Raw genomic sequence first — 17323 nt, 5'->3', positions numbered from 1 at the left:
TAGATAGCCACCGGAAAAGCCCTAGCGGGCAAAATGTCCCTAATCCCGAAAACGTTTGAAAGAGCCCAAACATTCCACCTTTGAAACGACTGTTTATAGTTCTTGCACGTGCTGTCGGCTCTTGACTTTTGCAGTATCTGAGGGAGAAGGGCCACCTTGTCCGCCAAGACCTCCGGCAGCTCGTCTATCTCGTGTTTGTGAATCTGAGAAAATCTGTGAAAAATAGATGTAAAAATCTTTTTAAATTAAATGTATCTTTTATTTGCAAAATGAACATATTAACATGTTAACTTTATAATGATACTATTAAATCTATTAAACAACAAAACTTATATCTTGTGAATATAACTAGTTATTAAAGCTATTTGAACGCTTTCAACCTTTGTTGCATAATCATAATACATGAACGTAGTACATAAGTACAACACATGGAGTTTTTCATAAATTCTAAGACTATTCTCAAGAATGCCTGGCCTGCATATGTATGTGAGTACATACCTTGTACTGGCTATTCTAATGGCCGCCGGGCCTGCATATTTATATGAACACATAACTGGCTATTTTAATGGCCGCCGGGCCTGCATATTTATATGAGCACATAACTAAAACTGGCTATTCTAATGGCCGCCGGGCCTTCGTATATATGCGTACATCACTTTAACTGTCTATTCTAATGTCCGCCGAGCCTGTATATATAAATGCGTGCGTTTCTTTCGCTGGCTATTCTAATGGCTGTCAAGCCTACATATATGAAAATGCATTTCTTCATTGCAATAATTATATCTACAAGACCATTATCTGAAATTTATGTACTTTAGGTACTATTGTAAGAACTAAATGTTCTATAACTGTGCATATGTCTCACAGACTATTGTAAAAAGCGCTCGACCTATAACGCACGTAAAACATAAATTTGCGTTACGTTTGCCAAAATTCACGTGTAAATTTTACAATATTTGCTTCTAAACCTTCAACAGAGTAATTTCTGGCTACTGAAAACATTTAAAGTGAATAAATGTACTATCAAGCATTTTATATTTGTCATTGATCAGCGTACAAACGTACAAATATGCCCTAAGGCGATATATGATATGCTGTAGGAATTAAAAACTCGTGATTATCATATATTGCAAAACAAAATTGACTGGATAAAAATGAAAATGCCACAATTTGAGAGCATGTTGTAACGCAATTAACGTAATTATGTTTCACGTGCAGCTGTGTGGAGCAAAGGGAGATAATAAAGCACTGTAATTGCTCTAAATCAGTACATGATTTAACCCCCTTCTATCAAAATTTAACCAATAGTGCCAACATTTGGAAATTTAAATCCTTATTTCCAAACAACCCTTTTAGGTTTTTGCAAATTGTGTAAAAACTCTTTGATGTTGGTAAATACATCCAGTCTAACACTGCATCTGTAAAAGTCCCAAGTCGACATAATAAAGGCCAAAAGCTTGAAGACGGCCAGTACGGAACTATCAAAACTCCAAACACATGGTCAGTAATCATTTTCCTGATAACTCTCGGAAGGATACAAATTGGTGGCACGAACAGTCCAAATTTACCAAACCAATTCTCAATAAATGCATCTATGCCACTGGAACCTTTGTTCCAAAATCTTGTATAGAAGCAAGGCAATTTTGCATTGAAATCAGACGCAAACCAATCTACTTCAAGATTCCCCCATTTATTCTGAACCATATCTACTATTGCTTGCGAAACACCCCAATCGTCGTAATCTACGATTTTTGACAAATAATCAGCTTTGTGGTTTTCGGACCTTGGAATCCATTCCATTTCTACGATAATAGAATTTGACGCGCAATATCTATAAATATCTAAAGCGGTTTCTTGTAATTCAGGTACCATTGAACCATTAGCTACAATTTTTGAAACGGATTGGTTGTCCGTAAACCATTTTACCCTCTGAAACCTCAAATTTTGAACCAATGACAACAGGACTCTATACACAGCCATTAACTCCCTCCACGTGGAGGACTTCAACATTTCGTCAGGTGACCAAACACCGTGTGCTACTCCGTTAACTGTACTAACCTCGTAACCACCGTACGCGTACGACGAAGCATCAGTGTAAACTATCTTTGAACAAGAATGACTTTCAAAGAGTCTTCTACAATTTAACGAAGGCAACTCATTTTCCCAGAAACGAAGTTGGTCCTTACTTTGTGTGCTTAAATACACATAGAAATCCCAGTGAGGGGCCTGAATAATGTCCATACTTAAATAACGTGTCATAATCTGATCAACGTTACCTATGACAATTGACATGGACATAATTTGACCTGTAAAACTTGCTAGCTTTCTAACGTTCACCCTACTGTGACTTCGTACACTGTTAACAAGACCTTGAAGAGTGTCCTTACATTTTTCAAGCCTAGCATGAGGTATAGACAAAGATCCTGTTTTTGAATCTATATCATTTCCAAGAAATTGCATGTTTTGAACTGGTACCCAAATGCATTTTTCAGCTTTTGGAACGAACCCCGAGGAGATCAAATCTTGCTTTACTACAGCACTTAGATCTACAGTACTATCGTAAGTCCGGCTTGAACCTAAACCATCGTCTAGCAACATCATAACTCTAAAGCCTTCACCCCTCCATTTAGCTACCAAGGGCCTAGTAACTTTACTATAAATAAAAGCACTGCTGCTTAAACCGAATGGCAAGACTAAAAATTTATAAAAAACAGTTTCACTGAGGCTGTTTACCCAAGAGAATCCTAGAAACTCAGTATGAAGCGAGTAGATTTCTGTAAAATGATATGCTGAGTGTATGTCAAATTTTATCATCCAACAATCTTGTTCAAAAAAGCCTAATGCAGTTTTGATGTCATCATACTTAAAATATTGTTTCCATAAATGTCGATTAACGACTCTTAAATCCAAAATTAAACGTTTCTTTTGATTGCTCCTGACACTGACAGTGAGTGGTCTAACTACATGAGGCCTAGACTCACAAACTTGAATTAAATTTCTTATTAACAAATCATTTATGGCTTCAGAAACAAATTCAGAATTATCTAAAGCAGACTTATTATTCCTTAAACAACAAGATGCTGGTAAAGAATAAAAAGGGATTTTATAACCGTTTTCTATTGTGTCTATTATGAAATCATTTGTACAAATTCGTTTCCAAAAATCTAAATGTTCTCTAAGCCTACCACGAACTATAATGTCTTTTTGCCCGGATTCATACTCAAAATAATCAGTAGTCAAATTGTGTGAATGTTCCTGTTCTTTACAATGATCTGACAAATATGAAATATACTCATCTTCCACGGTGCTGGTGCCCTGTGCCACGTCATTTCTTGGTGGCTGAGGCGTCGGCCTTGAAGACGGCGGCACCGGTGGTGTACGGACATTGTCGCCGGAAGTGGTCGTATTCCCCACAGGAGTAACAGGAACCGAACGGGAGACTGGGTCTGGGAGCGTTGCCGTAGAAGCCACGAAAAGACCCACTGCCTCTTGGAGCCTGCTGCCTGTATGCGTCTGGTTGAAAACCACGGTAAGCAGGATACCCATACAAAGCGCCGGAAGTAACGGTTGCAGAAGGCGTCTTGCGAACTGACTGAAGACGCTTGACGCTCTTGTTTTTTCGCTTCTTGAGAGCTTGCGTTTCGGCCTTACGTAACTTAGTTTCATCATCAGAGTCACTGGCTAGTGGATTGGATTCGTAACAATTCACGGTGTCCCATCCACCCTCAGAGCTATCAGCAATACGAATTAACTTTTGCCTGTGTTTCAGTTTATCTATTCCTTCAGAGAGAACATCTTTGCAGTAGGATACTTTGTCGTTTTCCAAAGCCCAACAAGCTTGACTCATAAAGTCAATAATCTCCGCGTTGAATGTGTATTGAACTTTGTTACCTTGCCTCTTCCACTGCACGTCTATGTCCGTTTTCAATTTCTTAACTTCCTTTCCGATAGAAACACTGTTTCCCCTAAATTCCTCACGCAAAGCAGATACTTCGTCACTTTGTTGCGAAAGTTTATTTGAAATATCACGCAACTGCCTGGCAATTGAATTGTCGGAATGAGAATTATCGTCGGACATGCTTGTACACAGCTTGGTGACCATGCGCTGAATGAATCAATCAATATTGTACAGTAAACACGTGCTCGATAGAGCGCGAAATCATAGCGCCCCCAGGCGTATCGTTTCGGAACGATACAAGGGGAAACAATTTTCTCCTAATTCTTTTCAATCAAACGTAGAAAATTATATGACTGTGACTGCATGGACTTTGAACTTGTTTTAAAAGCTTAAGATTATGTTCAGTTTTGATTGAACATTTACGTTACGAGGTTGTTTTTTTACAGGTATTTGTCGATGATACGTTTCTAGGACAATCCGTAACACCGCAGCAGGCTAGCAAAATCACATCTTAAGAAGTGTGCCCAGAAAATTCCGCTGTTGTCGAATTGCATTCCGTAGATTGTAAGAGTGCATCCTAAAATGGTGTAATAACGTTTACAAATGCATAACAAAAATCAATCGATTTTTAATAACATGAAATTGAAGAAAATTACAAAATAAAATGGGGAAATGTACAGGATTATTATTGCCCACGGACAGTTATTGCTTTCCAATATTTCCAAGTTTCCATGTCACCTGCATGAAATGGCAGACATTATTCAAATATAAGTTAAGAATATTTTTTATTTTAATCATGACTAATTTGCAATAAATGATATACATTAATATTCTAAAGCATTCCAAATGTTCGATGAGTTGTTTTCGTTAAGTTCGGTTTGTTTATATAATTTTAAGAGTAAAGCTTTAACTGCGGCATCAGGCTTGATTCATTGCTTGGTATTCTTAAACAGACATGAAGTATAGAAAACTATAATTAAATAACTTTTGGGGTTATCACCGCAGTGATCCAAAGGCAGAGTAGGTCGTCTGATATGCTATACATTTTTCCCTAATAAATGTAGTTTCAGTATGAGACGTAATGGTAGGTCAAGTTACAATACCAAAACATATTACAAAGTTGGCAATGCTACGTTTGGGTCACCAAACTTCCCGGGTTTTAATGTTTCATTAAAAGCACGAACTTTCCGCTGTTGAAAGGTCTTTAAATCTGCACTCTTACAGATTCACCATTTCTACAACTTTTTTATTTTTTTTCTTGGAAAGAGCATTTTCTTTCGTAAATATCTGCAAACCAATAATGTACGATTGCTGACAAAAGATCAGATCACAAATTTTCATATTTCCGTTCGAAAATTAATGTTTTATGGCTTAAACCGTTACTAACGGTTTAAGAAAAACGCATAAAACATCATTTTTGAGCTTAAATATAAAAGACTGCGATCTTTTTTTGTCAGCAATCTTATATCACTGGTTTCCATGGATTTTCGCAAAAAATGGCTCGTTCCAAGACAAAAATAATGTCAAAACGTTCAATATGTGAGAGTGCAGCTTTAAAGTGTAACTTTAAGAATTTAATGGGGATAAAATGTTTTTTATTTCATATCATAGTTTCGCTCACCGTCCCAAGGCAGCAACCCCTAACTTTGTGAATATATATATATTTGTATACGTTCATGTGCGGCCTGTTTGTGGTTTTCCGTTAAGACTTTTAATTCAGATGATGACATTTTATCGAGACAATTTGACATAAAAATGTACTTACAGAATCGTTTACTCCACGTTTGAACTATGTATAGCCATATTTTATGAAATGTTTTACAATTTTAGTTCAGCAAACCTTATTTGTTCTCTGCTGTATGTATAAGAGACAAAGTTGAGACATTTGAAGTTACGTTTACTGTTTCCATTTGTTTACCCCAACACAACCTATTTCGCGCAAATATTTATTCTTAGAGTTTCCTCCATGGTATTTGCACATGTTGTAGAAAACCATACTACAAATAGTATTTCTGTACATGTTCCCAATTATTAAGTGTTGGACACCAGGGGAATATTACTATTAACTGATGAAAAATATTATATTCATATTGTATTTTCTTGTATGATCATCAAATATAGACATAGTTACATAAAACTGCATGTTTAAAATCACCGAGCGTGAAGTACAAGTGCGTCTGTTCGTTTCATAACTTACATATTTAAAATCAGTCAATGAAATGCCTTTTAAAATAAGCTAAGTTTGAATGAGATTACTTCGAATTGTTTATTATTTCTCATGTTAAAAAACGAACATTTTAAAAGAGCTGTTTTGGGTATACATTCGAATAAGATGTAGGAAAGTGTGTTAAAATTACAGTTACTTCCAATTATATATAAGAATTATAATGTTATATCGGAAAGACAAACTGTTGGTAACCAAGAACTTTTTTATATCAATTGACATGGCAAACGGTTTACATTATAGAAGACAAGAAGAAATAATGTTCTCAAAAAGCGAACTGTCTTAAGCAATAACAATGAAGTTTCGCAGTTGACATCTGTATAGTATTTAGGATGTTAGGTTTTTTTTCCTTTATATCGGCCCACATCGGAATTATAAAAAGTAGGCCGAATTTAACCATTCGGTAACTAGCATGAGTAAACATAAAGGCGATATTCATTAATACCACGTGCTAGTTATTGAACGCTGCTCTTGACAACATTGTACTAATCAGTTACGTCACCAATAAACCTCGTGAAGTAATTCATACTCTGACAGAAGTGCTCGTGTTTATTACATTAATTCAGGTTGTTGCCGCTTTACCAATTACATGTATACAGAATCTGTTTAGCTACATTCGGGACCATGCGACCATGTCATACCCTTTATGATTGAAAAGAGTTTTAAATCATCGTTAGCGAATGCCGCCATAGGTCATTGTGTGAATACATTGTAGATGACAGATTTTACTTTGTTCTTGCATGTCCATTATATGTTTTCACTATTGTTACAATTTTGTTACGGTTTGTAATCATGTACAATTATAGACCTTTCTTTGTTAATCATGTACATACGTTGCGAAATAGTTATAGATTCAATAAATGTATTCGTTTTTATCTCAAATCCTACAATAATGATGTTATCGCGGCTGGGTACGAGCGGTTTGTATACCTCTTCCTAAATGTTTTTTAATAAAGACGTAGTTCAACTGAACGAGAATGAAAGGAAAGCCTGAGCTTTGTTATGTTGTTCCACATTTATTTTACTTCAATAATGGCGTTTTTGTGTTATTTTTCTCTATGTATACGTTGTTTTATATTGATTAAGTTATGTCATGGTATTTTTTTTTTCTTTTTAGTTCAATAAAACTATTGTCAATTACGTTTCAACTAAAGTATAGGCCTGATAGGCTAAACGAAAACATGTTCAGGTCTCACGACAATTACGACCAAATCGGTCCTCTGTTTTTCCTCATTTCGTTTAAGTTTTAATCGCATTATGATGGCAAAGTATAGATACAGACGATTCAGCGAAATTATTTGATATATTTGATATACCGGGAACTTTCCATCACTTTCTAGCAATTTTATTGACAAACCCCCCATGTATGGTGGTATATTTTCAGCTATTCTATCTTAAATTAGTAAAAGAATGACTGTACCTGCTTATCAATATCTTATGTATGTTGTATATTAACGTTTAATAGGAAAGCTTTCGGATTTTCATTATTCCACAATTTAATAGTCATATGCTGGTAGGTTTAAGTCCGTTACTGCTCGGAAAAAAAACTATCCAAACTGAGGTTAAATAAATACCAAGGGAAATCCTTTTTACCGACGGAAATTAACAAGATTACAAAGGAAACTTCAGCTACAAGCCATAAAGCCACACATTTTACGTTTAGAAGCGTATTGCTTATTCCTTACAACTCTACACGAGGGACACACGACGTCACAAAACCACAAAGATGGTCTACACGTTTTTAAAATACCTTTATAGATACATACTGGTGTCACAGCTTTGGAATGGTCAGCATGATCAAATCTATAATAGATCTTTTTTAAGTATGGATTCAGGTGCAAAACCTTCTCAAATCCTATGAATGACGCTGAACTGTACCAATAATTCGTAAACAAATTATAATCATTTGAAAAAATTAAAGAGAAATGCTCCTATCACTTAAATATAATTCTGTTTAAACGAGTATTTTGGGATATGATGTTATGATAGGACGCTTTTCTGGTGGCCTGTATCACGTCGAGTTCGGTGTTCAAACACGTATCCGTCCAGACCGCAGGTCGAGACGGATTCATGTTTAATCACCGAACAAAACGTGATGCAGGTCACCAGAAAAGCGTTTTATCGTAATATTCCATTTGTTATAAACCTGCCTATTTAAGTATTCCTTTTTATTTGTTGGTTTTAATTTTATTTCATGTTACCGTCATCTGTCAAATGCGCGTATGAATTCGAATGTGTTAACGTAGTTTTGTAAATGAAGTCAAGGGAGGCTATTACAGCGAAACGAAGTCAGAAGTTAATACTGATCATCATTTCAAGTGTATATTCAACGTTAAGACTCTTTTATACTCCATTAAATCATGAACGTGAAACTTTAAATGGACGTCGCTTAAAATTGAATTTCACAATATTTCGAGAAATTCATTGCTCTTCGGAATTCTGCCCAAGTCACAACCCTATCGGAAAAATAACGTTTCTATGTTCTTTTTACAAAAGAACATATATCAATCTTAACTATTCCTTAGAGAATATATATGTTCAATCAACTTATTTGTTTTACATTTTTAATATGTTCGCCAAATCGGCACATTTCGTTACGTCGCAAATCCATATGAATGTTAAGAAAACAGAAGAACCACTTTAAAATGTATTTCATACCATATACATAGTATTGTGGAATTATATTCCATATGCATCGAAATATGGCACAGGGCAAGAACATAGTAATGCAATTTGTAAGGAAAATTACTTTTATTTGTTTGTCTACTGTTGAATATCAACGATAATTTACTAATATGTGAAAGGAGTTAATAAGAAGTATCATCAAAATAAACTCATCGCCTACGGAAATGATTATAACGTCATTATATATATCCGAAAAAAAAACCCGTATGACAAACAAATTAAAACGAATTTTTCTTTATTTAAACAAAATGTGTGACTAGTACTTAGTCAGCTTCTTCAAAGCCATTATTGCAGCCATTGTAACAGTGACCTTCAGTATCACATTTCGGTTCTGCACCACTTCGTAGGCAATGTTGAGGGCATTTGGTTTCACACAGATGTCCAAACACATCTCTCGAGCAACCATTGCAACAATGGCTAGTCTTCATTTCACTTTTGCATTCAAAGCATGAGGAGCTGTATGATTCATTGCAATATAAACCATGTGTAGTAAGATTAGTACACGAATCACAGATTCCTGAATCTTGCTGACAAGTTCCACACTTAGAACTACAATTGACGTCACACTTGTCTCCCCGAAAGCTTACTGCACAGCCATGTATACATTTGCCTGTTTCAGGACTGAACTGTCGATAATTACAGGTACTATTGCAAGTTGTGCAATCTCCATTTCCATTCGGGTAAAATCCTTTGTTAAACATCACACACGTTCCATTAAACGTGTGACATTTTAAACACTCATCGTCAATACCGGTACATTTCTGAAAACAATCTATACCATATAATCTATCGTCACATCCATCACTGCATGACCCATCTTCTTTGTCATAGGACAATGTAGAACAACCAACACTGCATTCATATTGACAATTGTCGCCAATATTCCATTCAACACATTCGTCACAATACAATGGGTACCTGTAAAACTTTCCGTACAGTGACAAGTTCCATTTCTGTAACATACCCTACCGCTACAACCAGAAGAACGCATAAAGTTCCATTGTTCGCCATATTTACCATTGCATTCAATGCTTTCTCCATTTCTCCTACAATTTTCACCCCTGCATCCGCTTGGACAAATTTTGTTGCAGTTTGCTCCATAATATCCTGCTTCACATTCCATGCAAAAGATACCAGCAAATCCAGTTTTACATGAATCGCATCCATTCAAGTCTGTACAACGGCAGTTGTGATAATGGCAGTTCATAGAACAATCTTCACCTTATTTCCCTGGTATGCATGCATCGCATCTAGCGCCTTCAAAGTTCGATATACATTTGCTACAAGAGCCTTCTTTACTACAAGGACCATCACACCTAAGATAACAACTCATGCTACAAGCACTATTTATATCGTAAAATGAATCCTTGCAAGTAATACACGGCCCATAAGTTTGGACGGAAAGCGCAGTTACCATGACATGTATGTTTGCATCTGTGTCCATATATTGTCATAACACAGCCTTTAAAGCAATAATCAGTTTTTCCATCAGCCCATCCACATGCAGCCTCTCCTCCTTCACAGCAAGCACAACTTCCTTTCACAGGCCACCTCCATCTCGTTTATAATCACCGTCACTAATCAAAAGATGTTTGAAAAATAGTCAATTCATTTTTTAAATAGGTCCTATGTTATTATAATATTCCATTTTGGTATTTTGATTGTCGATTTCTTTACATTATAACACATGAAAGGAGGTTCTAATCCAGTTACTCTGATACCAAATTGAAAACGATATATTGGAAATGCTTTATTCTATTCATATGAAAATAATAACATGTGTAAGACATGAAAAGTAAGAAAATAACCATCTCTCTGTTTATGCTCATATCAAAGTTCAAATTAAAGTACACGTTGATCGAACTAATGGTAAACATAAAATCAATTTTCGATGTAACCGATGTTACCGCGTAACCCGATATTTGAGAAACAAACTCTCATTCAAACTTTTCAAAATGTTTGCTGTAACTCATTGTAACTAATGTAAGTGCCAACTCTTATCAGATGTCGACCTAAAACTCGATTTATGGGGTTGAACTTCAATTTTCTTTTCATTGTTCATAATATTCGCTGATTATTTGCCTGTAACCTCATGTAACTATAACTTTAGAAGGGTTACAACATTCGAAGCTCTCATTGTATGGGCCGATTTCTGGCTAAACACTCGTACCTGTACATTCTCTACCTTCACTATCATTGTTGCAGCCAATTTGACTGCTGGAACGCATGTAATGTTGTTACATGTGACGTTTATAGAGCGATCAAATATTGATATTATAGCGGGTGTATGACGTAATACTGCCCAGAGAGAGCGAATCGAAAGCAGTGTCTTATTTCATATTACGAACACTGCCGTTAAACGATTTTCTCTGTAAACTGACAAAAGAACATGGATTTTTGGGTTATTTTTTATTATCCTTATTAAACAAACACATTTTGTTATTAAAAAAAAACACACACAAATGATTTCAAAAGTATGTACACATTTCATTTGGATTCGGGGTTATAACTACAAGTAATCCATTCTGCTTTGAATAGATTTCTAAATAAATTCATAGTGATTATGACATTGGACTCATAATCATGGAAACATTTGAAAACTTAATGCCAAATTGTTCCAAACTCACAAGAGAACTTACACTAACGGTAACTGATGTGTGTCAGCGTTAAAAGTTAATGGACATGAAGCGATAGCACATAAATTATAGCGATTATGGTTAACGTTAAATCGTCAACGGGAGTTTTGAATAAACGGGTCTTAATGCATTTACAGATTATTACAAAAAGTGAATATATCGTTACAAATACAACCATTAGCTTTCGATATACGCTTGCGTACAAGCTATGCCTTTCTTGATTCGTTAATTGAGGTTATTCTCATTGGACTCATTATGCGTGTCTTCGCTCGGACCATGTTGGACAGAAGTAGTTTCACACATGTCGTACGCCGTCAGTTCAAGACTGTTTCTTCTTTGGTCCTGAAATAACCACTGATAGTCTTGTTCAGTTGAAACTGTAAGATCTGTAAGTGATAAATTATCAGTTGCATTAAAACAACCTAAAACATTAAATAAACAATTATTATCGATTGATTACGAAATATTTGAAAAGACTGTAAAAACAAAAACAATGAAATAACACTCCGTTAAATTTTATTGTTATCATGACATTTTCCATTTTTTAAGAACGATTACTGCATTGTTTGTGTAAAGGCTCGATATGATCGTTTAAAATCGAGAATATATGTTTGAAAAATTCAGTTTTGTACTTTATTTTGTATTACTTATGTATCAAGTAAATCAAAATATTATAAGTGAAGGTATGGTCATGACTATATTTCGAAATATTTTCGTGAATATGGCTATAATTAATGTTTGGGGTAATTGTATGAAATCTTGCACACTTTAAATTGTTATTTTTACCACCTGTGTTGTTGTCTCCTGTTGAGGTGGCCATGTCTGTTTTTTTATTTCCATGCTTAAATAGTCTGAAACATAACCGACCATTTTATTTATGTTATAGTATACTGCACTCAAGTATACCAATGTGTATCATCATTTCTACATATTTTGTTTTTTTGGTTAAACTAATAATGCATATGTTAGAATTATAGTTGAATTGTTCATCCGATATCATGTCCTCGAAAAACACACAGGTCAATATAAAAGATTTAGATATATAAATCATTTGGACATGTTTTGATTACTAGATAATGTTAATTTTCTCTATCCTAAAATACTATTCCAGCTGAACCAAAAGGTGGTGTTTTTTCCTATTTTGAACAAATTCAGCCCAATTCAGTAACACTTACTGGCGTTTCCAGATGTATACTCCAATCAAAGAAATGATTAGTCCAGCCACAAACCCAATAAAAGTTCCTCCTACGGTCAGGCCAGCGCTTCTTCCATCTGATTCAGTTTTATGAGTTCCACAACCTGTAATGTTCAAAATCATGGAATATGTACACAAAACGGAAACACCATGATAATCAAATCACATTTGGAAACATTTTGTTACAGAACCATTAAGAAAAAGAAGTGGACTTATGATATCTTTGAAATTTTGCAAAACCTCTTTCGAAAGAGTGCGTATGTCTAGCTTTTAATTAGTGTGCCATTTAACTAGTTCATAGTATGTTTTTGGCTTTTGCTCTAGTATATGTAGTTTTCAAGGCATAAAAACTATTCATATTAAGATGTATTCTAAACATTACCAGCAATGTTATCTATGCAGGTGTATGTGTTATTTCTGATGAGAACTCCTTGTAAACACGATATGTTGCAATTTTCTCCGTAATAGTCTGGAATGCATTTCATGCAAGAACCATCTCTTATGCAGATTCTATCAAGGCACGTTTGAGAGCATTTTAAATTGCATCGATCTCCATAATAGCCAGCAATACATTCCAGACATGTTCCATTCCTAATACAAACTTCATCAACGCATCCCTTCGAGCATTTCCCTTTGCATTGATCTCCATAATATCTAAAAATACATCCCAGACATGTTCCATTCCTCATACAAACTTCTTCAACACAACTAATAAAACATATGTCGTGACAACCATCTCCGTAATATCCAGGATAACACGAAGAACATGTTCCATTTCTCAAACAAAATCCACTAACACATCCTTTTGAACACAATCTGTTACAGTGTTCCCCGTAGAGTCCAATAAGACATTCCGTGCACCTGCTTCCTGTAAAGGATTCGCGACATGCACAACTGCCATCATTGTTACAAGAAACGTTTATACAGCGACTGGAGCAAGGAGTTTCGCAAAAAACCGTAGTATTGAAAAATCCAGGTTTACAATGATCTCAATCCGTCTCATCTGTACACCGACAGTTCTGGTGGAGACAATCAAATGTGCAATTAGACCCATATTTTCCTTGAATACAGGAGTCACATTGCGTCCCTTCAAAGTTAGAAATACAATCGCAAGCGCCGCTATCTAAACAAAGACCATTCTTGCATCCAACCGAGCACGACTTACTGCACAAATTATCTTTATCATAAAATGTATCTTGGCATCCGAAACACTTTTTTGATCGACTTTGCTCACAAGAGAAGCAATTGTCGGGGCATCGATTATGACATCTATATCCCCATATTTTGTCGGCACAGCCATCTAAACAATATTTGTCTCCGTATCCCGTCCTATTCCCACATCGTTCCACTCCTCTCTTACACCAGACACAGTCTGCATTACAGTCTATCTCAACCCCGTCTATAATGGCTGTAGCTGAAGAGCATTTCTAAACATTTGTATATTGCCCAATACGATAATTTGTAAGCAGAACAATATAATACCTTACAGCATACATGCATTTAATTTTGGTCTAAAACTAGATTAAGCATATTGCCCCAAAACCAATAGCAGTAACAAAATCATATCGTATTTACAGCATCCATGCATGATATTTCTTTTTATAAAAATTCTTATAATCAATCGATAACAAATGTGTATTAATGAAATTACCTGCGTCATATGATGGTAAACAGCAGACAAAAATAACTATCCGCATAAGCATTTTGCCTCTAAACCAATGGTACTTGGGACAGTTCCTGCACAGCAAAATGTTAATATTCATAGCGTTGTTAAAATAAAATAAAGAATTATGTCGTAGATATAAACTTGTACCCTAGTATAATTATAAAAGTAAAAAATAAGTAATGTTTAAGATATCGTAAGCGTAAATTAAGGAAGAAACGAGAAACGTCAACAAATCAAACATTAAATAAAGCAAATAGACAATGGTTGCAAATCATTGAGTGAACACCTGTATGGAAATTATTCTGTCATATTTAAGATTCCTTTAATGTATATTGACATTCAATTTTTGAAGCTCAAATATTTTTTAAGGCTTCTAGTTCGCCTATTATGTAACAAATGTTTGAGCTGAAAACTTAATAATGTAAACTATGATGATAACTTCCTTATAAAGTATTGAATGTTACATGTGCTGTATCAGGAAGTTCGAATCGAAACTATCAGTTGATCCATTGTTTTACCAATGTAGAGAATGCTATTCATAATTACTTACCTGGGGCGCGTTTCAGAGACGATCGTTAAGGCGATCGTTAGCTGATTTTGGTAGTACGACCAAAATTACCAATCGGCACCGTTTCAGAGATGCAACGTGCACCTGCTTTATCGTTAATTTTGCTCGTAAACCAACGACCAGTAAGAGGCACTCGTTAACTTAACGATCAAGATGGCGGATGAAGATTTTCGCCATATCAAAGTATACTTTTACTTTTTACCAACATTTGAGAGTTTAATATTGCGTGTAGCATGTTCGCTGGTGTGGTGTGGAATTTATAAACTATGTCTAAAAATAGCTGAAAACAGTACGACAATGTTCTATTTTCGCCGTTCTGTCAAAAAAAGGATTTTAACTGTAGAAGATGTAAGCTTTTTGTTATATTTAGTAAATGTGCTGATATTGTGTACATCTAAAACATTGAATATGATGTAGAATTTGATTTGGTTCCATTGCTGTTTTATATGTTATGTAAAACATTTTCTTGAAATTCTTCTATTTCGGATGGTTTTTAATTCGGATAAATAAATGTCTGTACATATTTTGTTGTAATATTACCGGTCTTTGTGGCTTGTAGTCAGTGAATTATTAAACAGTGTTACAATTTTATCATGTCATGATATAACATTATTATTTTTCTTATTTTTGCACATCTTAAACTAGCTAAAGAACTTCAGCGAACACGTTATATATTACCTTTTTGGATGTATAAACATCAAAAAAATAAATATCAACATTAAAGTTATGGAAGCCAGAATTAATCTAAAACTGATGCTAAATATATATAAATATACTGTACAGTAATGTAAACAACACTGTCACAACAAATAAGTTGATTATTGACTACTTAAATACCATGAACACTTTTAGGTGACAACGTAATCATTTTAGTTCACCTTTACTTGTAATTGAAACTTGTTTTAGTAAGGTATCCTATGGTTTATGTAGAACTCTGTAGTATAGTACATATGTGAGTTTTCAACTGACAAAGGTTAAATCTTGTCTTTTTCAGTCATACCATTTGATGCCAAGTGTACAATCAAAACTGAAATGAAAATTGACAGCAGAAGTGTCATGATCTTGCTGAAAATGCTGTGCTCTTCATTGACCTCTGTTTAATAATGGTATGGAAAAGGGAATTAAATGTTGGTTTTATGAATAATATAAGAGGTATATTCAACATATGAACACATAAGGACTAATGTAGAAACTGAACTGCAAAACCATATTATATATCTGCAGTTAATGTACAGGCTATGTACAAATGCTTATTGATATAATATGTTTTCATTTATTTAGTTTTTTTTGCTTGTTAAATATTTGTTTTAGTTAATTATTTCAGGCTTATGATAAAAAAAACTACCAGGAATGCTTCAAGATGGCAATGGAGGGCAGTGTAAAAGTAGGTAAGAAATGATAAAATGCAATATGATATAAACAAATTTTATGAATAATACAATAAGATGATGTTGGGCATCTTACTTTGAGCAGTTAACTGGTATAACATAATTGTTATTTAACTTATATGAACATTAAACAAGAAAAAATGTGACCAGAATGGTGTTTACATGTTTTCTTAAATACCCCACTTATTTCTTTTTTCAAAAGACAATAATTATCATAAAATATGCATACTATTTCAGTTGAAAAATGGGAACGTAAATTATGTGTTACTTGTAGTTTAACCATTAAAAGGCGTTTTCATAAATGTATTATATTGTGCTGTATTAAACAATATTTTATAACTTTTTGTCTTTTTCAGGACACTGAGAAATCACAATGTTTCAAACATCTAGAATATGCCCAGAGTCAGTCTTCAAGATACTCACCTTAAAGGTTCCAGTGTGATTTAGGAGACTTTGTCAGAACAGTACATTATACCTACATACACTGGAGATACCAGACCCAACAGATAACTACAGATATATTTAAACAGAACCTGAAATTAATTGCATATCCCAATACAACATAATACTTTAAACGGTTAAATAGGCAGTGAGGCATTTGTGTGTAATCTTCATTTAATATTTGAAATTTCTTTTTCCTTTTTTTAAGTTTGATTTTGCATTTAAAAGCCATTAGCATTAGATTTTTCAAAATATGTATTTTTATACAGTTTCAACTGTGATGTATATCCAGTTGTACATGTTTCCTCTAAGGATTAAAACACTTTTGAATTATATAGGAAAATTGAAATGATACATTTATTCAAACTTATGATAAAATATAAAACACACACTACCATTGTTGATCATGTAAACATTCATACTATCTTTTATAGAAATTATGTTAATCTTTTGATATTTCTAAATACATTTATTTTTACTTTTACTGGCTCATGTTTAAACACAGAATGCTATATAAAGTGTATACTCCAGTGTATATCATAACATGATTGAAATAGATAATAGATAATATTTGCATGCAGCTCTGAACATTTTACCACTATGGCAATCGGCACCAGTTAAG

General features: G+C 34.3%; 1 long non-coding RNA gene across 1 annotated transcript; it reads left to right on the top strand.

Moving 5' to 3' along the window:
- The first annotated feature begins 15869 nt into the window (after positions 1-15869).
- On the top strand, positions 15870-16927 carry LOC128204135 (uncharacterized). The gene is made up of 3 exons (XR_008256100.1): positions 15870-15978; positions 16197-16256; positions 16617-16927. It is a non-coding gene; the product is annotated as an uncharacterized LOC128204135 (long non-coding RNA).
- Positions 16928-17323: the final 396 nt, after the last annotated feature.

This window comes from Mya arenaria, chromosome 10 (assembly GCF_026914265.1).
Source record: "Mya arenaria isolate MELC-2E11 chromosome 10, ASM2691426v1".
Taxonomy (NCBI): domain Eukaryota; kingdom Metazoa; phylum Mollusca; class Bivalvia; order Myida; family Myidae; genus Mya; species Mya arenaria.
This window is presented reverse-complemented; position numbering and strand designations above follow the sequence as displayed.